Consider the following 19,537-nt stretch of genomic DNA (forward strand, 5'->3'; position numbering starts at 1 on the left):
TCTTATGACCTCATGAAGGGTACCCTGATTGAGGGCTTTGGATTCTCCACTGAGGAGTATAGAATTAGATTCAGGGGGGCTCAAAAATCCTCGAGCCAGACCTGGGTTGATTTTGTTGACTACTCAGTGAAAACACTGGATGGTTGGGTAACTGGAAATGAAGTGCATGACTATGTTGGGCTTTATAATTTGTTTATGAAAGAACACATTTTAAGTAACTGCTTCAATGAAAAGTTGCATCAGTATCTGGTAGACCTAGGTCCAATTTCTCCCCAAGAATTGGGAAAGAAGGCAGACCACTGGGTCAAGACTAGGGTAACCAAAACTTCCACTGGGGGTGACCAAAAGAAAGGGGTTACAAAACCTCCCCAGGAGAAAGTGGGTGACACTAGAAACAAAGAAAAAGAGTCCTCTGTAGGCCCCCAAAAACCAGAACAGGTGGGTGGGTCCCAAGACACAACCCAAAACAAAGGTGGGTACCAGGGTAAGAACTGGGATGCCACTAAGGCATGGTGCCATAACTGTAGACAGACAGGGCACCACACCAAGGACACTTCTTGTCCCAAAAACAAACCCCCTAGCAAAATCCCAGGGGTAACCAGTGTAGCCATTGGGGATGACTCCTCAGATGAGGAGGTCTTCATAGCTTTCAACTGGAAAATGGGCCCAACAGGTGAGTTGGAGATTCCAGAGGGAAGTAGACACTTCCACCACCTACTGGTGAATGGAATCCCAGCCACTGCCCTGAGAGACACTTGTGCCAGTCACACTATTGTGCATGACAGGCTGGTGTTCTCAAACCAGTACATCCCAGGTGAGATGGCCAGAGTAAGAGTTAGCCCAGACAGGGTCACTGATAGGCCTGTGGCTTTTGTGCCCATAGAAGTGGGTGGGACTTTTAGCTGGAGAAGGGTGGTAGTCAGTACAGACCTCCCCCTTGATTGTCTCCTTGGAAATGACTACCCAGAGGTTAGTCAGAGCCCAAGAGAGGAACTGGTCCAGTGCCAGTCCTCTCCCAAGGATTCTGGAGGTCCTGCCCCTGCAGTAACTGCAAGTAGGCCCCAGAAGAAAAAGAAAAGAAAACAGACTAGGAAAGGTGGGCAACCTTTAGCCAAGGTTCCAGCAAGCCAAGGAGATTCTGCTCCAGTAGGGGAGAACTCCAAAAGTGGCACTGGTACAGTCCAACCTTACTCACAAGAAGTCCTGGCTAGTCAGGCAACTGTTAAGCCTGAGTGTGTGGCTCCTCAGCTAACAGAAGAAAGAGTGGAAGAAGGGTGTTTACTACAAGATGTGGTAACCCCCCACTCTAATACAGCAGACAGGCACCCTGAACCCAAAGAAGCCTGTAACTTAGCCCCTTCCCTTGTAGGTGAAGAGCTAAAGGTGTGGTTCTGGGCACTAACAGCTGTCAGTGGCTTCTGCTGGGTGTTAGCCTTTATGGCTGCACTATCCTTGGCATGGTGGTCTGACCCCATGCCAAATAGCAAATTAGGCCCCCTGACCCTGTTGGTCATGGTGGGGTTACTCCAGCTCTGGGTAACCTCTTTGGGTAAGCTAGGGGTGACCCTGGCTAAGATAAGATTAGCAGAGGTGGATACCTCTAACCTCAAAATAGAGAGAATGGGTGGAGACATTAAAGACACAGACAAGAGGCAATTCAGACTAGGTCCTATTACTGTGGAAGTGGGTCAGTTCCCCAGGGGGAATGACCTGAGCAGGAGGATGTAAGGCAGAGTAGGCCCTGCAACAAACCAGCCTATTTCCTCTACTCTTTCTCGCCTGACAGACTAGGAAGACTCTCCCAGCTTTGGCTGAGTCTCCTGGCCTGTGGGCTGGGGGGGGCTTGTGTAAAGAAATGGCTCCCTGTTGCAGTTACCCCCCACTTTTTGCCTGATACTGATGCTGACTTGACTGAGAAGTGTGCTGGGACCCTGCTAACCAGGCCCCAGCACCAGTGTTCTTTCACCTAAAATGTACCATTGTCTCCACAATTGGCACAACCCTGGCACCCAGGTAAGTCCCTTGTATCTGGTACCCCTGGTACCAAGGGCCCTGATGCCAGGGAAGGTCTCTAAGGGCTGCAGCATGTCTTATGCCACCCTAGGGACCCCTCACTCAGCACAGACACACTGCTTGCCAGCTTGTGTGTGCTGGTGGGGAGAAAATGACTAAGTCGACATGGCACTCCCCACAGGGTGCCATGCCAACCTCACACTGCCTGTGGCATAGGTAAGTCACCCCTCTAGCAGGCCTTACAGCCCTAAGGCAGGGTGCACTATACCACAGGTGAGGGCATATGTGCATGAGCACTATGCCCCTATAGTGTCTAAGCAAAACCTTAGACATTGTAAGTGCAGGGTAGCCATAAGAGTATATGGGCTGGGAGTCTGTCAAAAACGAACTCCACAGCTCCATAATGGCTACACTGAATACTGGGAAGTTTGGTATCAAACTTCTCAGAATAATAAACCCACACTGATGCCAGTGTTGGATTTATTAAAAAATACACACAGAGTGCATCTTAGAGATGCACCCTGTATTTTACCCAATTGTTCAGTGCAGGACTGACTGGTCTGTGCCAGCCTGCTGCTGAGACGAGTTTCCGACCTCATGCGGTGAGAGCCTTTGTGCTCTCTGAGGACATAAACAAAGCCTGCTCTGGGTGGAGGTGCTTCGCACCTCCCCCCTGCAGGAACTGTAACACCTAGCAGTGAGCTTCAAAGGCTCAAGCTTCGTGTTACAATGCCTCAGGGCACTCCAGCTAGTGGAGATGCCCGCCCCCTGGACCCAGCCCCCACTTTTGGCGGCAAGTCCAGGAGAAATAATGAGAAAAACAAGGAGGAGTCACTGGCCAGTCAGGACAGCCCCTAAGGTGTCCTGAGCTGAGGTGACTCTGACTTTTAGAAATCCTCCATCTTGCAGATGGAGGATTCCCCCAATAGGAATAGGGATGTGACCCCCTCCCCTTGGGAGGAGGCACAAAAAGGGTGTACCCACCCTCAGGGCTAGTAGCCATTGGCTACTAACCCCCCAGACCTAAACACGCCCTTAAATTTAGTATTTAAGGGCTTCCCTGAACCTAAGAATTTAGATTCCTGCAACAACAAGAAGAAGGACTGCCTAGCTGAAAACCCCTGCAGAGGAAGACCAGAAGACAACAACTGCCTTGGCTCCAGAAACTCACCGGCCTGTCTCCTGCCTTCCAAAGAACTCTGCTCCAGCGACGCCTTCCAAAGGGACCAGCGACCTCTGCATCCTCTGAGGACTGCCCTGCTTCGACGACGACAAGAAACTCCTGAGGACAGCGGACCTGCTCCAAAAAGACTGCAACTTTATCCAAAGGAGCAGCTTTAAAGAACCCTGCAATCTCCCTGCAAGAAGCGTGAGACTTGCAACACTGCACCCGGCGACCCCGACTCGGCTGGTGGAGAACCAACACCTCAGGGAGGACCCCCGGACTACTCTACGACTGTGAGTACCAAAACCTGTCCCCCCTGAGCCCCCACAGCGCCGCCTGCAGAGGGAATCCCGAGGCTTCCCCTGACCGCGACTCTCTGAAACCTAAGTCCTGACGCCTGGAAAAGACCCTGCACCCGCAGCCCCCAGGACCTGAAGGACCGGACTTTCACTGCAGAAGTGACCCCCAGGAGTCCCTTTCCCTTGCCCAAGTCGAGGTTTCCCCGAGGAAGCCCCCCCTTGCCTGCCTGCAGCCCTGAAGAGATCCCTTGATCTCTCATTGACTTCCATTGCGAACCCGACGCTTGTTCTAACACTGCACCCGGCCGCCCCCGCGCCGCTGAGGGTGAAATTTCTGTGTGGGCTTGTGTCCCCCCCGGTGCCCTACAAAACCCCCCTGGTCTGCCCTCCGAAGACGCGGGTACTTACCTGCTGGCAGACTGGAACCGGGGCACCCCCTTCTCTCCATTGAAGCCTATGCGTTTTGGGCACCACTTTGAACTCTGCACCTGACCGGCCCTGAGCTGCTGGTGTGGTAACTTTGGGGTTGCTCTGAACCCCCAACGGTAGGCTACCTTGGACCAAGAACTGAACCCTGTAAGTGTCTTACTTACCTGGTAAAACTAACAAAAACTTACCTCCCCCAGGAACTGTGAAAATTGCACTGTGTCCACTTTTAAAATAGCTATTTGTGAATAACTTGAAAAGTATACATGCAATTGAAATGATTCAAAGTTCCTAAGATACTTACCTGCAATACCTTTCAAACAAGATATTACATGTTACATTTGAACCTGTGGTTCTTAAAAATAAACTAAGAAAATATATTTTTCTATACAAAACCTATTGGCTGGATTTGTCTCTGAGTGTGTGTACCTCATTTATTGTCTATGTGTATGTACAACAAATGCTTAACACTACTCCTTGGATAAGCCTACTGCTCGACCACACTACCACAAAATAGAGCATTAGTATTATCTCTTTTTACCACTATTTTACCTCTAAGGGGAACCCTTGGACTCTGTGCATGCTATTCCTTACTTTAAAATAGCACATACAGAGCCAACTTCCTACACCGTGTTTTAAGGGAGAGAGCACATGCGCTTGAGCACTGGTTAGCAATGGTAATTTACCCAGAGTCCTGAGGCCAACAAAACGAAGACCAGAAAAATAGGAGGAGAAAGACAAATAGTTTGGGCATAACTCTGCAGAAAGGGCCATTTTCAACGCAAACCCCCTCCAGCCTAAACCCAGGGTAGACCAATCATTACCTTTGAAGAACTTCCCTGTTTAGGGTGATAAAATGTGGACAATAGTCAACAGGGGCACTTGCCAGTTCTACGCCACTCTGAATCCAATTGGACCCCCCTGTCTATTCTCTTAGGGCCCACTGAACTGCACCATGGGGAATCCTAACCCTCATCTGTGAACCCCATCTGTAAAGCACCTGACATTAATCTGCTCACATAAGTATCCCAGTAGCCAGACTGTACCACCATGGGCAACACAGTGATGTGGCCCATCTGACCCCCTGGGTCTGACTTCTGTCACCAACCCAAGGAAAGCTCTGTCCATAAGGACAGCACCCAGTAGAGCCCAAGGACTGCTGTCAGTCTCAAGAGTGAGGCCCCAGGCCACCCAATGCTAAGTGGAGGCCATAACCGGGGCCATTGGTTAGGCTTTTCTTCCAGCCTTGGGGTTGGCAAGGAGTTTTCTATGGGCTCCTGAGGTTTCCCTAACTTCTGAGGCTTCTCAGAGTGGGGGACGGTAGCCCTGGGTGCATCACACCCTCTCTCCACTCCACCTTCCATTAGCTCAGGGGTGGAATCTTAAGACTGTCCTCCAGCCCAGGGTTGTACCCATGGGCTGCACAGGAGTCAAAGGTGAGTCCTTTCTCCACCTGCCTACCTTCTGGGGTCCATACCATCCTTTTGGTACCCCAAGAATCCTAAACTGTTAGGGTGCTTTTGGCAGCCAGCCTGCTCAACTCTCCCAACAGTCCAGGGATTCTATCCTGCAACTGGTCTTCCAACCCAGGATCTGCTCCCTTGGGATAGACTGGGGTCAGGCGGTGAGTGTTCCCTTCCTCTGCCCCTCCTGGTGTTGCTTGTGGCACCCGCCCCTTCCTCCAGGTCAGAGTTGGTACCCTGAACCTGGTCTCTCAACCCAAGATCTGCATCCTTTGACTGAACTGAGGTCAGAGGTGAGTCCTTCCTCCCCCTGCTTCTTATTCTAGAGTTCTGCACTCTCCTTCCCAGAGTGGTACCCCCAGAAGACGAAATGCTAGGGATTCTTGTGGTAGCTGCTCTTACCTCCAGAGTAAGGACGATATCCTGAACCTGGTCCTTCAACCTAGGGTCTGAACCCTTAAGGTGGTCCGGGGTGAGGGGCAAGTCCTTCCTCACCCTCCATCTGGGATTCTGCACCCTCCTTTGCAGAGCGGTACTGCCAGAAATCAGAAATGGTTGGACACTTGTGTCAGCCTCCCCCTCGAGTCCTTCTGATACTATGGAGTCTCCCTCAGTAGAGGGTCTCTCAGGACAAAATAGACTACCTTCCTGGGGCCCCCTTGGAGTACTCTATAGACTCTGAGACTGGGCATAGGGCACCCTGTGATGTCTTCCACCTCTCCTCATCCTTTGAGATGGGACATGAGACCCTATACCCACCCCACTACAAGGGGACCCGTGTGGGCTATTGTGAACCTCCCCCACCCTCAGTTGGGGGAACCTGAGCCTCTTCCTTTAGGATCACTTTCAAGTGCCTCTCCAGACCTTCTGGTACTCACCCAGAGGTCTGCCTCCTTTGCAAGTTCCCTGGAGTCTGAGAACTTACACTCCAACAGGTTTTGGCGTAGCCCTGGAAAAGGACAACAGATCATGAGCTCTCTGGAAATCAGATTGTACATCCCTTCAAAATCGTTTGCAGTGCTATCCTTCACCGATCCATCTAGTGCTTTGCAAATATCCTCCACAAATTCCCCTCAAGACTGGCGAGACAGTTTTCTACTGCCCCAGAAGTGCAACCTATACTCTTCAGGGTTGAATCCATACCTTGCAATCAGGGCTTCCTTCATGGGGGTGTACCTTTGCCTGTCAGTCCTTTCTAGGGCCAATAGGGCATCCCTTCCATCTCAAGGAATATATCTCCCCAGGTCAGTCCTGCAATCCTCCTCAGGGATCCTGCACACTGTCATATTCATGCAGGCACTGACGCATGTCGTCCTCCTCCTTGAAGCCAGACAACAAGTCTGCGGGTATGTGGATGGTATTTCTCACACTAAATTCAAGACTGCTGTCACCACTGGACTCCACCTGCAACACTGGTGATTCCAGAACTCTAAACCTATGCTCAGGAGTCAGTTTCCTTCCCTTCAAAGTAAGCTTTTAACTGGTGAAGGCCCGTTCAGTGTCCGCCATCCTCTCTTGAGCTAAGGTTTTTTTCATCATCTAGCCTTCTCACTTCTACAGCCAGCTGCTCCAGATGCAACTTCAGTTCCTTCTCAGCCTGTCTATCCTTGAGTTCCTCAGGGGACAGGTTATGGAAGGTAATACTGCCCCTGGCACTAAACCCAGTGAGGCACTCCCTATCAATTGGGTCTTCTCTCTATGGTGTCCGTGCCCAGTCATGTTCTCCCTCTACTTTAAACTCTTGAGGGTCACTGCCCTCCTGGGGCATGGACTGAGAACTCTCCCACTCAGAGTCTTCACTAATCTTGGGCTCCTCCTCAGGGTCTTCCTCAAAACCATTTCTGTTGCCTCCCTGCATTGGAGCTCAAATAGATGGAGGGCTAACCTAAGGTCCAAGCTATCTGAATTTCTCCTCACAAGGAGTCGCCTCTCCTTGCAGAGCCTCCTCAGCTCCATTCTATAAAATGACAGGCAGCTGAGGTCTAATTACATTATGCTCAGATGAGTGCAACAAAACACAAGTGTAAACAACAATAGTCGCAAGCGCAAAAGTGCAAGAATAGGCCTGAGACAAGTTTGAAAGGCTACTTCTGTGGGTGGCGCAATCAGCGCTACAGACTCACTATTAACATTTAATTTACAGTTCCTGGTATACCATCTTACAGGGGACGTACAGGTAAACTAAATAAGCTAAGCAGGTGTAAGCCACGCACAGCTTTTTTATGAATAGTTTTACAAATGTTACAGTGATATTAGCAATGATGTAATAAAAGGTGTAATGAGTACTGTAATATCTGTGGTAATTAACAGTGCATGGAGAGGGCACAAGTTATAGTTACCTTAGACCATGAGTTATAGTTACTTCAAATACCTCTAACTATAATAGGTGAATTGCTATGATTTTGTTCCTTTAAAATGTGAGCCTAACTATAACATCCCTTTAACCTTTGGTTTTTTAAGCGAATTTCAATGTTTTTTTTAAATCCATTTCCTAACTAAAATGTCCCTGTAATCTGTGTTTTTTTCAGTGGATTTCTATGTTTTTTAATGTAAAGTAATTTTAAATACTATACGTTAATTCAACTACTGCCATGCAGGGCCAACTCCCCATAATCACCCAACCCCGTGTCATGCATGGCCTTCAGCCGTGCACAGCAGAGGTTGGCCACAGGGTTGGGTCTCAGCAACACTTGTCACAGTCACTACATAAAATATTGCCCTCAAAAAAGACAAGGATGCAAACACCTCCATCAAGGAATACAGAAAACCTTTCAAGGTGGAAATGCAAAGAAAATGCACTTGCTTTGCTTTGGCCATAAGCACAAAGTTAGGATGATTAAGGAAGTGGAGCTTCAAAGCGGGCACCTGCTTTGTTTACGTGTGTAAGTGCTTCCTGTTCAAGTTCAATTTCTGTGAGATGAGCATCATGCCAGAATGAATCCTGCCCTGCATATTTATCAAAGAAGAGGTCACCATTTTGTGCAAAATGTCTACCCAGCTGGAGTACTTCCTATTAGCTAATTAGCAAGTGCTACTTCGTTAGGTAAATGTTAAGTGAATCTCCCACACTACAGTTGCATAAAGGACATAGAGGAAATGTTTCTGGTGACCTTGTGTGTCTGTAACTGTGCCAGTGTGATTATTCCTTGAGCTTATTCAACAGATAGTTTTCAAGGTGGAACTGCAGATGTGCATTTCTACCTTGAACATCCTGTGAGAGTACACTTATCCCCCGGCCCTGATGCTTCATTGGTGTGGGCTTCACTTCATCTGATCTAGGAGCCTGTATTGTTGACTGTGGGCCTGTAAAATGCGAGGCCTGTGCTAGGGATAGATTTAAGATGGTCTTTCAGAGTTTGGCACTGGGATCGGAGCCAGTGAGATGTGGTGTTAACAGCTGGAAGCCTACTACCCATGTGGCCTGTGAGACTCCCCTGGGCATATTGAGCTTATGCCACAGGGCACACCATTCAAACAGTTCACTGATACTGATCTTACTGAGGTGAGACGCTCCACATGAGTGCTTGAGTATGAGTAACTCCCTCCCCATGTACCTCGGATTCATTGGCCTGCCCTAGTGGGACTCTAGGGGGTGATGGCAGGATTAACAGCTGTGGGCACATTGCTTTTTTGCAACCTCACTAGGTGGATCCTGGGATCTAAATATCTAGTGCAGCCTGGACTGTACATGTATGAGATGAATGCCCAACTGCTTTCCTTGTGCAATCACATTCTATAACACTGACAGCCCACATTAGTTGGTGGTTGATAGACAAAACCCCCTCCAAGGATATCATGGAAATGCTTTCAGCACCATCGTCTGATAACGACCCCCTGAGGTAGCTAGAATCCATGCTGGAGAAACACACAAGTCAGTTTGACAGGCTATTATTGGGAATCCTGTACACAAAAAGAACACTGAAGGCAACAATGTGTGCAGTTACAATTGAGGTGTAGTTGCTTAGAACAGAACACAGAATGAGTTGATGACAATGAATCTGCGATAACCATGCTAAAGGCGTGCAGGCCTAAATATAGACATTAAAATCTGAATTGAGGGATATCCAATTACACACAGAAGATTCTTAAGGATGCCGTAGACGTTAGACATTATTCGCTTGATTGGGTTGCCGGAATGCATGGATGGGCTAAATAGGGAGCTCTTCGTCGAGCAGTGGTTGACCGATACAATCCTTGTAGACAGGCTCCAAATGTTCTTCTCAATTGAAAGGGCACACCAGAAACCGGAATGGCCCTGAAGCCTTGGACTCCTCCAGGTCCCATAATTTCTAGGCTGCTTAATTATAGAGATAGGGATCTCCTCATGCAGATTTTCAGAAACAAAGGCCAATGGCTTAACAGTGGCAGTCTCATCACTGCTTACCCGGACTATAACATGGAGGTGCAGATGCAACTCAGTTCATACATGGCTTTTAAGCAGCAGCTGTAACTAATCGGATTGACATATGGGGGGTTATTCCAACTTTGGAGGAAGTGGTAATCCGTCCCAAAAGTGACGGTAAAGTGACGGATATACCACCAGCCATATTACGAGTCCATTATATCCTATGGAACTCGTAATACGGCTGGTGGTAAATCCGTCACATTTGGGACGGATTACCACCTCCTCCAAAGTTGGAATAACCCCCATGGTCTCTTGTTCCCCGTGAAACTGCGAGTGGTGGAGGGTGAAGTGACACATTTCTTCCAGCCACTTGAAAAGACCTCATCCTGGCTGCAATCGAAAGATGCAGTAATCCCTTCAGAGGGTGAGACATCCATAGGAGGATGAGAGCATTATCGGTCAAGAAGGAAGCAAGACCAAAGGATGCAGACCTGTCCCACTGCTAAACAGTTGACTATGGAGAGACACAGGTGGTGGCTGATGTTCTATAGAAAAGTAAAAATCACTTTGAGATACTGAAATGTGATTATATGCCAGATTCTGATATTAGACTGTAAGAAATTGGCTTATTGGTTGACTGCGGTAGAAGCCCAACTCAGCCAAAAACCATGATCTGTTTCAGGGTGAACCACAAAAGTCACTAAATTAACCTGTGCTTAACCCTCTGAAAAGTGGGCAAAAAAGAATTCAGGTTTAACTCAGAGACAATGTGTAAAGTATTGATGCAGCTAATAAACAATAATAAAGTTAAAATATAATACAAAAAAAAACTAAAACTGATGTAGACATGTATGGTAAATGTTGATGAGTGAAACAATAGCAACATGACAAAAATGCAATCAGTGGAACCATAGATATTAAGGCCCATATTTATACTTTTTTTAGCGCCGCATTTGCGTCGTTTTTTGACGCAAAATCGGCTCAAACTTACAAAATACAATTGTATTTTGTAAGTTTGCGCTGCTTTTGCGTCAAAAAGCAGTGCAAATGCGGCGCTAAAAAAGTATAAATACGGGCCTAAATTTTAAAGTTTTCAGTGAAAGTAACACCTAGACGCGCAAAGGGCCACTTGCGGTTATCTGGCCAAATAGACCTGGGGAAGTCACAAGATCAGACCAACTATGATGGAGCATGGGTTGGCTGCAGGGACCAGGTGAATTCCACTGAAATGTTGCCTTCTAAGTCTGACGCAAAGAGTTCCATTCGAGTGGAAGAAGGCTCCAAGGAGGAGGCTGATTGTTGCAGGCAGATGTCACTGTAGCACGAAGGGTAGGTCTGTCATGCATTGCCAGCAGTCATCACTGTAGCGTGAAGAGTCAGTCAAGCATTGCTGATGGTCATTATTGTAACATTGAGGTTGACAGTCATTGCAGACTGTCGTTGCTGTTGTGCGAAGAGCAGATTTGTGTTGCCAGTCCTACTAGTTGTCAATGCCAGTGTGAAGAGCAGGTTTCACTAGAGCTTTGCATTATATGTCATTGCAGGAGACAGAGGCCCTTATTATGACATTGGCGGTAAATCACACTTACCGCCATGCTGACTGTCCCCAACATACCGCCGCTGCGGTGGATATTCGTTCACCATATCATGACACACATACACCAATCCGTCACTATTCAGCCACAGACACAAGTCCGCCACTCCAAAGGTCAGTGATAAACTGGCAGTATCCAAACCCACACCGTTACGCCAACAGAACAACGCCTATCACATTATGACCCACGAATCACCACAGCAGACATTCATCAATGGTAAACCATTGGCGGTAACTACCACTGCGCTCAAAATACACACACACATACAAAACAACACTACATTGGTCAATTTAAATAACACACACCTGACACCAATACATATACCACACCCACACACCCACAACACTATAAAACACACACCCACAACCCTTTACGACTACAACTAATTGCCACCAGAGAGAGACAGCAAGACCACTCACACAACCAGGGCCACATACCACTCACACCTATACACCACTCACGTACCCCACATCACAATCCCCAACACATTACCCTACACACCCTCACCTACACACCTACACAACAACCATGGTTCCACAAAGCCACCTCCGATTCTCTGAGGAGGAGCTAAGGGTCATGGTGGAGGAAATCATCAGGGTAGAGCCTCAGCTATTTGGAGCACAGGTGCAGCAGATATCTATAGCTAGGAAGATTAAGCTATGGTGGAGAATCATGGACAGGTTCAACGCCATGGGACAGCACCCAAGAACCAGGGATGACATCAGGAAGAGGTGGAATGACCTATGGGAGAAGGTACGTTCCATTGCAGCAAGACACCAACTCGCTGTACAGAGGACTGGCGGTGGACCCCCACCTCCTCCCCCACAACTAACAACATGGGAGGATCAACTCTTGGCAATCATGCATCCGGAGGGCCTGGCTGGAGTAGGAGGAGGACTGGACCCTGGTAAGTCAACTCTATATTACTACTACCTCCCTACTTGCATGCTGTCACATACCCTCACCCTTACTCCCATCACTCCACCACCTCCCACACACCCCACCATCACATCCCACTCATTCCAATGCCAAGCCTTGCATGCACTACCAATGCATGGACATCACTCACTGCCCTGCATGGATACCTATCACCAAAGCATGCACGCTAGAGAGAATCAGCTAGCCCACCACATACCAACTTACACAAGTGAAAGCGGCCTGGGCAAATACAACCAAATAGGGCAACCCACTGATGCACAATATGACACACACAGAAACAATAACACTTCATTTACATCCCCACAGGTATCCCAGCCAATGTCACCAGAGAAGAGGTGTGAGCACTATCCAGTTCCCCAACCGAAGAGGCCCACAGTGATGATAGCATCTCTGGTATCCTGGATCTGGATGACAAACCTGGCCTATCAGGGACCTCTGGACAGTTGGTTACCCAGGCCAAGTCACAGACCACCACAGAGCCTCCCCCATCTGGAAACAGCACCACAGCACCCAACCAGCGTACCCACACATCTGTCCTCAGGACACGTCAATCAGCAGAGTGTCCACCTCTACAGGGACCCCAGGGTACACCTTATACCCAAGAAGATCAGGGACCTGGGGTCAGTGGCAGTGGGCACACGGTTCTGGGGACAGAGGCACAGGACAACAGGGAAACTGGGAGGAGTGTTGTGTGCCAGAGGAGGACAGGCACAGGGAACCAACTCTCCAGGAGGCACTCACCTAGATCCTGGGAGCATATCAACATTTCCAGGACACAATGGGCCAGATACTGGACAATGTTCAGGAGAACATGTGGCTGCAGGAGGGACAGTGCCAGGGGATCAGGGAAGACTTGCAGGCCATCAACACCACCCTGGTCTCCATTGCAGGGGTGCTGGCAGCTATTGCCAACGTTATGGGGGAGGCAGTCTCACAACAGCGGGCCCCTGCCATGAGCCAGACATCTGAACTGCCTCCCACCTCCATTGCCGCTAGTGGACAGGAGACCCCTCCACAGGACCAAAAGGCCAACAGTACCCCTCTCCTTGCAGAAGGAGAACTACCCTGCGAACATTCCCTGTGATCCAGGCAGAAGCCACAGACTATTGCCAAGACCCCCGCCAGGAAATGAGACTCTCCTGATGGTCACCCTTGTGTCCCACTCTGTCACCCTGTCCACCTTGAACTGCCATTGCTCCCCTTCCTTTTGTCCCCATGGGCACTGCACCCGTGCTACAAATAGACTGGAATAATACCCTGGACTTTCCTCTATTATCACCCCATCCCCTTGCACTTGCCCCTCTTCTTCTCAGCACTTAAATACCAAGTATGGAGCATGTTACATATTTGAAGTATGTATTCGATTTACCAGGTTCAAACATTGAAATGCAACTGTACAGTAATTGTGCACATAGGAAAGACCTGTATTTGGCTGCAGTGATCACACCAGGAGCCATAGTGGGGCACCAACATCTGTAAAATGAATTGCCAAAGGGTACAGTAAGTGGGCATAGAAGTGGGAAATAATAGCATGCCAGTGCCAAAGATATACAAAATATTTACTATAAAATGTGAACTAACACTGTATAACCTGTGTGTCATTGGAAGTATTGTAGTATCTCCGCTATTCTGTTGTCCTCATCCTCATCATCTACTTCCTCATCCTCACTGTCCACAGGCTTCACTACTGCCACTTGGCCATCTCCAGCCTCCTCCTCCTGCAGAAAAGGCACATGGCGTCTCAGGGCAAGGTTGTGCAACATGCAGCATTCCACAATTATTTAGCAGACCTTCTTGGGTGAGTAGCACAGGGATCCACCTCTTAGATGGAGGCACCTGAACCTGGCCTTCAGGAAGCCAAAGGTTCTTTCGATTATCCTTCTTGTTCACCTGTGTGCTGCATTGTAACGTTCTTCTGCGCCTTGTCCTGGCATTCCTCACAGGGGTAGTAGCCATGATAGGTTGGGGTAACCAGAGTCACCTGCAAATATCGAGGGACATTTAGCCACACACTATACCATATGGCCCACACCATACCCTTACACCAACACCTACTGGGTGGGAACCAGGGCTCACCTATTAGTCACACCCTGTGCCTCTGTAGTTGGCCCATCACAATTGGGATGCTGCTATTCCTCAGGATAAAGACATCATGCACCGACCCAGGATACTTAGCATTGACATGGGAGGTGTACTGGTCCGTCAAGCATACCACCTGTATATTCACGGAGTGGAAACTCTTATGATTTCTCTACACCTGTTCATTGTGACGGGGGAAATACAATATGAGTTCCATCAATTGCCCCAATTATGTTGGGGACATGTCCCATTGCATATAAGTCAGCCTTTACTGTGACCAAATCCTCCACCCGGGAAAAAAACAATGCAGCTGCACATGTGTTTAATCAGGGCAGACAACACTCTGGTCAGCACTATTGAGAACATTGGCTATGACATTCAAGCTGCCAAGCCCACTGTCATTTGGAAAGAACCAATTGCTAGGAAATGGAGCACTGACAGAACTTGCACAAGAGGGGGGATCCCAGTTGGGTGACGGATAGCAGATATCAGCTCAGGTTCCAACTGCTCAGTGATTATGGCCCTGTAAAGTCTATAGGTGAGGATGATGTGCCTGTACTCTAGTGTTGCCAAGTACACCAGGGGGCTGTCCAGCTCCTATTCAATCCAAGGGACAAAGGAGTGAGGAGCCGGTCACAAACTGAACATTGGAGCCACAACAGTACAATGCATGATGTCAATTTGTATTGGGTAAGTGGGATTTGTCCTGTATGTCCAAATTTTAATAGTGACACAGTTATTATCCAGGGCCTGCCCCCACCACCTGTAATGGCATCCGCCTGTCCTGTGTGGAGGATCAGGTGGAAGTGAGGTAATTCCGCTGACGTTGTGCGCCGTTACAGGAGGCGGTCGGGAACCGGCGTGCAATTCCTCATTGGTTAACATTGGGCCCTATGGGTACAGTGGCCAATGGTGATCTACACCGGCAGTGACAGTATGCACCGCCGCAGATGTGACCACCATTTTCTATCTGATTCCTCACTTGCTACCTGACATTCAACAGGAGAGGACCTCCACTGCATTTGCTGCTGTGACGTGTGTCTGGAACATACTATGGCCTGTGTAACTGGGGAAAGATCACCTGCCTTCACCTCGGCGGAGTTGGAGCGACTGGTGGATGGGGTCCTACACCAGTTCAGACTGCTGTATGGGCCTCCAGACCAACAGGTGAGTACACTGTGAGCACGATGCATGTGGCATGAATGCATAGAGTGGTGTGTGTGAAGGCCTCGTGTAAGGGGGGTGGGTGGATGTCCTCTGGGCGGTGTATTGGTTGTGTGCTGGGCCATGTGTGTAAAAATGGTGATGTGAAGGGGGATGGTGGGCCATAAGAGAAACAGGCAGGACTGTCTGACTGATACTATTTTCCTGTGTGTATTACCTCTGCAGGTCAGCGCCCATCAAAAGAAGGGTATATGACGTGCCATTGCCAAGGACGTGCGGACCCTGGGGGTCTACGGCAGGTGGAGCACGCACTGTCAGAAATGGTGGGAGGACCTGAGATGCTGGGCATGGAAGACGGCGGAGGCCCAGCTGGGGATGGCCTCCCAATGAGGAAAGGGTGCCTGTCAAACCCTGACTCCCCTGATGGCCTGCATACCGGTGGTGGCATATCCTGAACTGGATGGGCATTTGAGAGCATCACAGCAGCCACAGGGGGGTGAGTACAGTGGGTGGTATCTGGGTGGGGGATGTGTGTCAGTGGGTGCCCCTAGCCCAGGCCTGACATTGTAGAGTAGGTCCCCTGGTGGCAAAGGTCCAGATGAGGATAATCATGCCACCTAGCTCGTAGGGATCCACAACTGGTCAGGACTGCCTGGGTCCTAGGTGTGCTGCATTTGGTGGTGTGTGCCCCTCCCCATGCCTTGGTGGCTAGCAAAATAACTGGTAGTGCAATGCATAGTGTGTAGGGCTGTTCCCTGTGTGTGAGAGTGGTGTGTATGCCAACGGTGGTGTCGGTGCAGCCAATGACCAGGTGTATCCTTTGTCTCTCCCCCCCTTTTTGTTTTGATACCCTGTCCTTATGTTTATTAGCATCATCTGGCAGAGGAGCAGAGGCACTGGCGACGGAGGAGCAGCATCCCACAGGACCCAAGAGGCAGAGTCCACTGAAGGCGAGGGCACAAGTGGGACAGGGGCGAGGGGAGCACTACGGGGGAGACTGGAGGGGACAGTTCAGACACAGATACCTCCTCCAAAGGAAGCTTCCTGGTGGTGTCGGACACCTCTGTGACCACCCCAGCTACAGGTACTTCTGCCACCCCCGTACCAGCACCTCCCTCCCAGCAACTCCTCATCAAGTTGCCCGTGCCTGCTCATCCAGGAGGGTGGGCATCTCCTTCACCCCAGGCACCTCAGGCCCTGCCCCAGTGAGCCCTGCTGCCCTGAGTGAGGAGGCTACTGACCTCCTGAGATCCATCTCTGTAGGGCAGTCACTCATTGTGAATGCCATCCAGGGGCCGGCAGCCCAAATGCAACAAAGTAATGCATTTCTGGAGGGCATTCACACTGGCTTGGCGGCCCAACAGAGATTGATCCAGGCTCTGGCCTCCTCTCTGATGGCCACCAGCAGCAGCAGTAGCATCACCACCACCACCACTAAGCATCCGTCCGAGGCTGCAAGGAATGGGCAGGAGATTCCCCCAACTACCAGCAGCAGCACCACCACCACCAGTGGGCAGCCATTTGAGGCTGCAGGGGATGGGCAGGAGCTTCCCCCAACCAGCAGCACCAGCACCACCACCACTGAGCACCCATCCGAGACTACAAGGGATTGGCAGGAAATCCCCCCTCACCAGCAGCAGCAGCACCACCACCACCACTAAGCTGCTGTCACCGCTGGTGGATGGTATGTAGTCCTGCCTCCATCGGCTGCTGTGCAGGCCTGGCCCCTGCTAATCAAGTGGGTATGACACCCTCCTAAGAGACTGTGACCTTGCACTCCCCAGGATCAAGAGCACAGGGCACGATGCCCCCTCCAGAACAAGTGGGTAAGACACCCACCAACCTCAGCCTCCCTAGGATCAAGAGCACAGGGCACGATGCCCCCTCTAGAAAAAGAGGGTAAGACACCCACCAACCCCAGCCTCCCCAGGATCAAGAGCACAGGGCATGTTGCCCCCTCCAGAGCATGTGGGCAAGTCACCCACTTGAGAGAATGTGGCCTTGCACTCCCCAGGACCAAGCACGGGGCATGTTGCCCCCTCCAGAACCAGTGGTATTGTTCCATCTGCTGGCTGAGGTGTCCCCCATTCCCTGTCTCCCTGAGGTGCCTGCCTATTTTCTAACTGATGGCCCTGCAGTGTCCTCTCAATGTTGGTGCAGGTGACAAGTGGGGCCTTGGACTTTGGCCTGTGGCCCATGAACACTGAAGACTGGGCAGTGTCCCTTGAACTGTACATTTGTATTTACCAGTTACATTGCATATTTCTTATTTCTACTGTGTTGATCTTATTAAACTCACCTTGGTAAATTCATGTTGTCCTTGCATTATTCATCCGAGGTAGTGGGTATATATGTTTTATTACTGCAGCTGATTGTGTGTATGGTGTTGGGTTTTTCCTCCCCCCTTCCCTTGTGTGCTTGGTGGCTGTACTCACCGTCGTCGTCTTTGCCGTCGTTGATGTTCGTGGTGGACAACCACGTAGAAGAGCATAGGGAAGACATGCAGCGCGGGCTCCATGGCGGCGTGGTTGTTCTCTGTGTTTCCAATGGGGAGTCCTTCACTTCTGTGCAATGCTTCCACCAGGGTTTTGATGTTGTGGGTACCGCCCCGGAGAAGGTGCTAGATTGCAGGGTCTTAATACGGTGGGCGGGACATTGGCTTCCGCCTGGCTGTAGGCGACTACCTTTGTGGTGGCTGTTGTTTCCGCCATGGCGATCGGTGTGGTAAAGTGGCTGTCTATCTGAATTTTCACCGCCATGGTCATAATTTGGCAGTAATTACAACCAGCCTGTTGGCGGTATTACCGCCACTTTATCACCGACCGCCAGGGTTGTAATGAGGGCCAGAGTTTTGGCACAAATGGGCCTGTTCACAGTTGTTTTGAGCCCAAACTTTAGGAACCTCATCTTTTTTTCTTTAGAGAGAGTACACTCAAATACCAAAAAAGGGTCCAGGTCCTTGGAGGCACCTCTTGGGGACTAGGGAGTCACTCCAGCAGGCTCCGTGGGGATTAGGAGAGCCAAATTCAGTTGCAAGTCTAGTCAGGTCTACTTGCAGCAGGGTAGCTGGGCAGTTGCAGCAAGGCCTCTGAGGTTTGTTGTGTCCTTGTATCTCACAGTGTTCAGCCAATTGAGCCTTGGAGTCACTCTGATTAAACCATGATAAAGCCAAGTAAGTCCAGTTTTCATAGACAGAAAGGCAGTCCTTCAAGCATCAGGGCAGCCCTCAGGTAGCAGGGCAGTCCTTCTTCTGTAACCTGCGCCGGTCCAAGAGTGTTCTGATGAGGGGCTCTGGAGGTCTAGACGTTATACTTGGTGCCAGCTTCTGTGTGGGGGAACTCCCTGTCCTATTCCCACATCTGGTTCTGTAAAGTTCTTCCCTTGTCAAGGCTTCAAACTCTCCAAGAGTGAGAGCAGGCCTGGTGTTAGGTTTCTTTGTGTGTGCAGGAAGCAAAGCCCTTTGAGGTATAAGTGGTGCTGGGTATAGCCCCTCCCCACTCATCTTTCTAGGATGGCCCATTCTGTCCACACCTAAGCTCCCCTTGTGTTACTGGCTGAAGGCAATACACAAACCCCAAAAGCAGAGCCATTCACAGTTATGAGACCCAAGGCACTGGCCGAAGGCACAAACAGTTGGGACAAAAAATGCCAACTTTCTAAAATTGATATTTCCAGAATTCTAACTTACAATCTGACCTTACCATTAAAAAGGACATTTAAAGCCTATCTTAGGGGAGACTTATAAGTATTAAAAAGGAAGATTCAGGCCTGGCAAAAGGTTTACTTTGCCAGGTTGAAATGACAGTTTAAAACTGTACTACAGGCTTCAGTGGCAAACCTGAGACACTCTTTAGAAGGGACTTTAGTAGACGGCACAATGAGTGTTGCTGCTCACTAGTAGCATTTAACTTTACAGGCCCTGGGTTGATGTACTGCCATTTACTAGGGACTTACTACTAAATTAAAATGTATCAATCAGGTGTATGTCACTTGTACTATGTTTAGGGAGAAAGCACAAGCTGTTTACCACTGGTTAGTAGGAAGAAAGT

This window comes from Pleurodeles waltl, chromosome 2_1 (assembly GCF_031143425.1).
Source record: "Pleurodeles waltl isolate 20211129_DDA chromosome 2_1, aPleWal1.hap1.20221129, whole genome shotgun sequence".
Lineage (NCBI taxonomy): Eukaryota > Metazoa > Chordata > Amphibia > Caudata > Salamandridae > Pleurodeles > Pleurodeles waltl.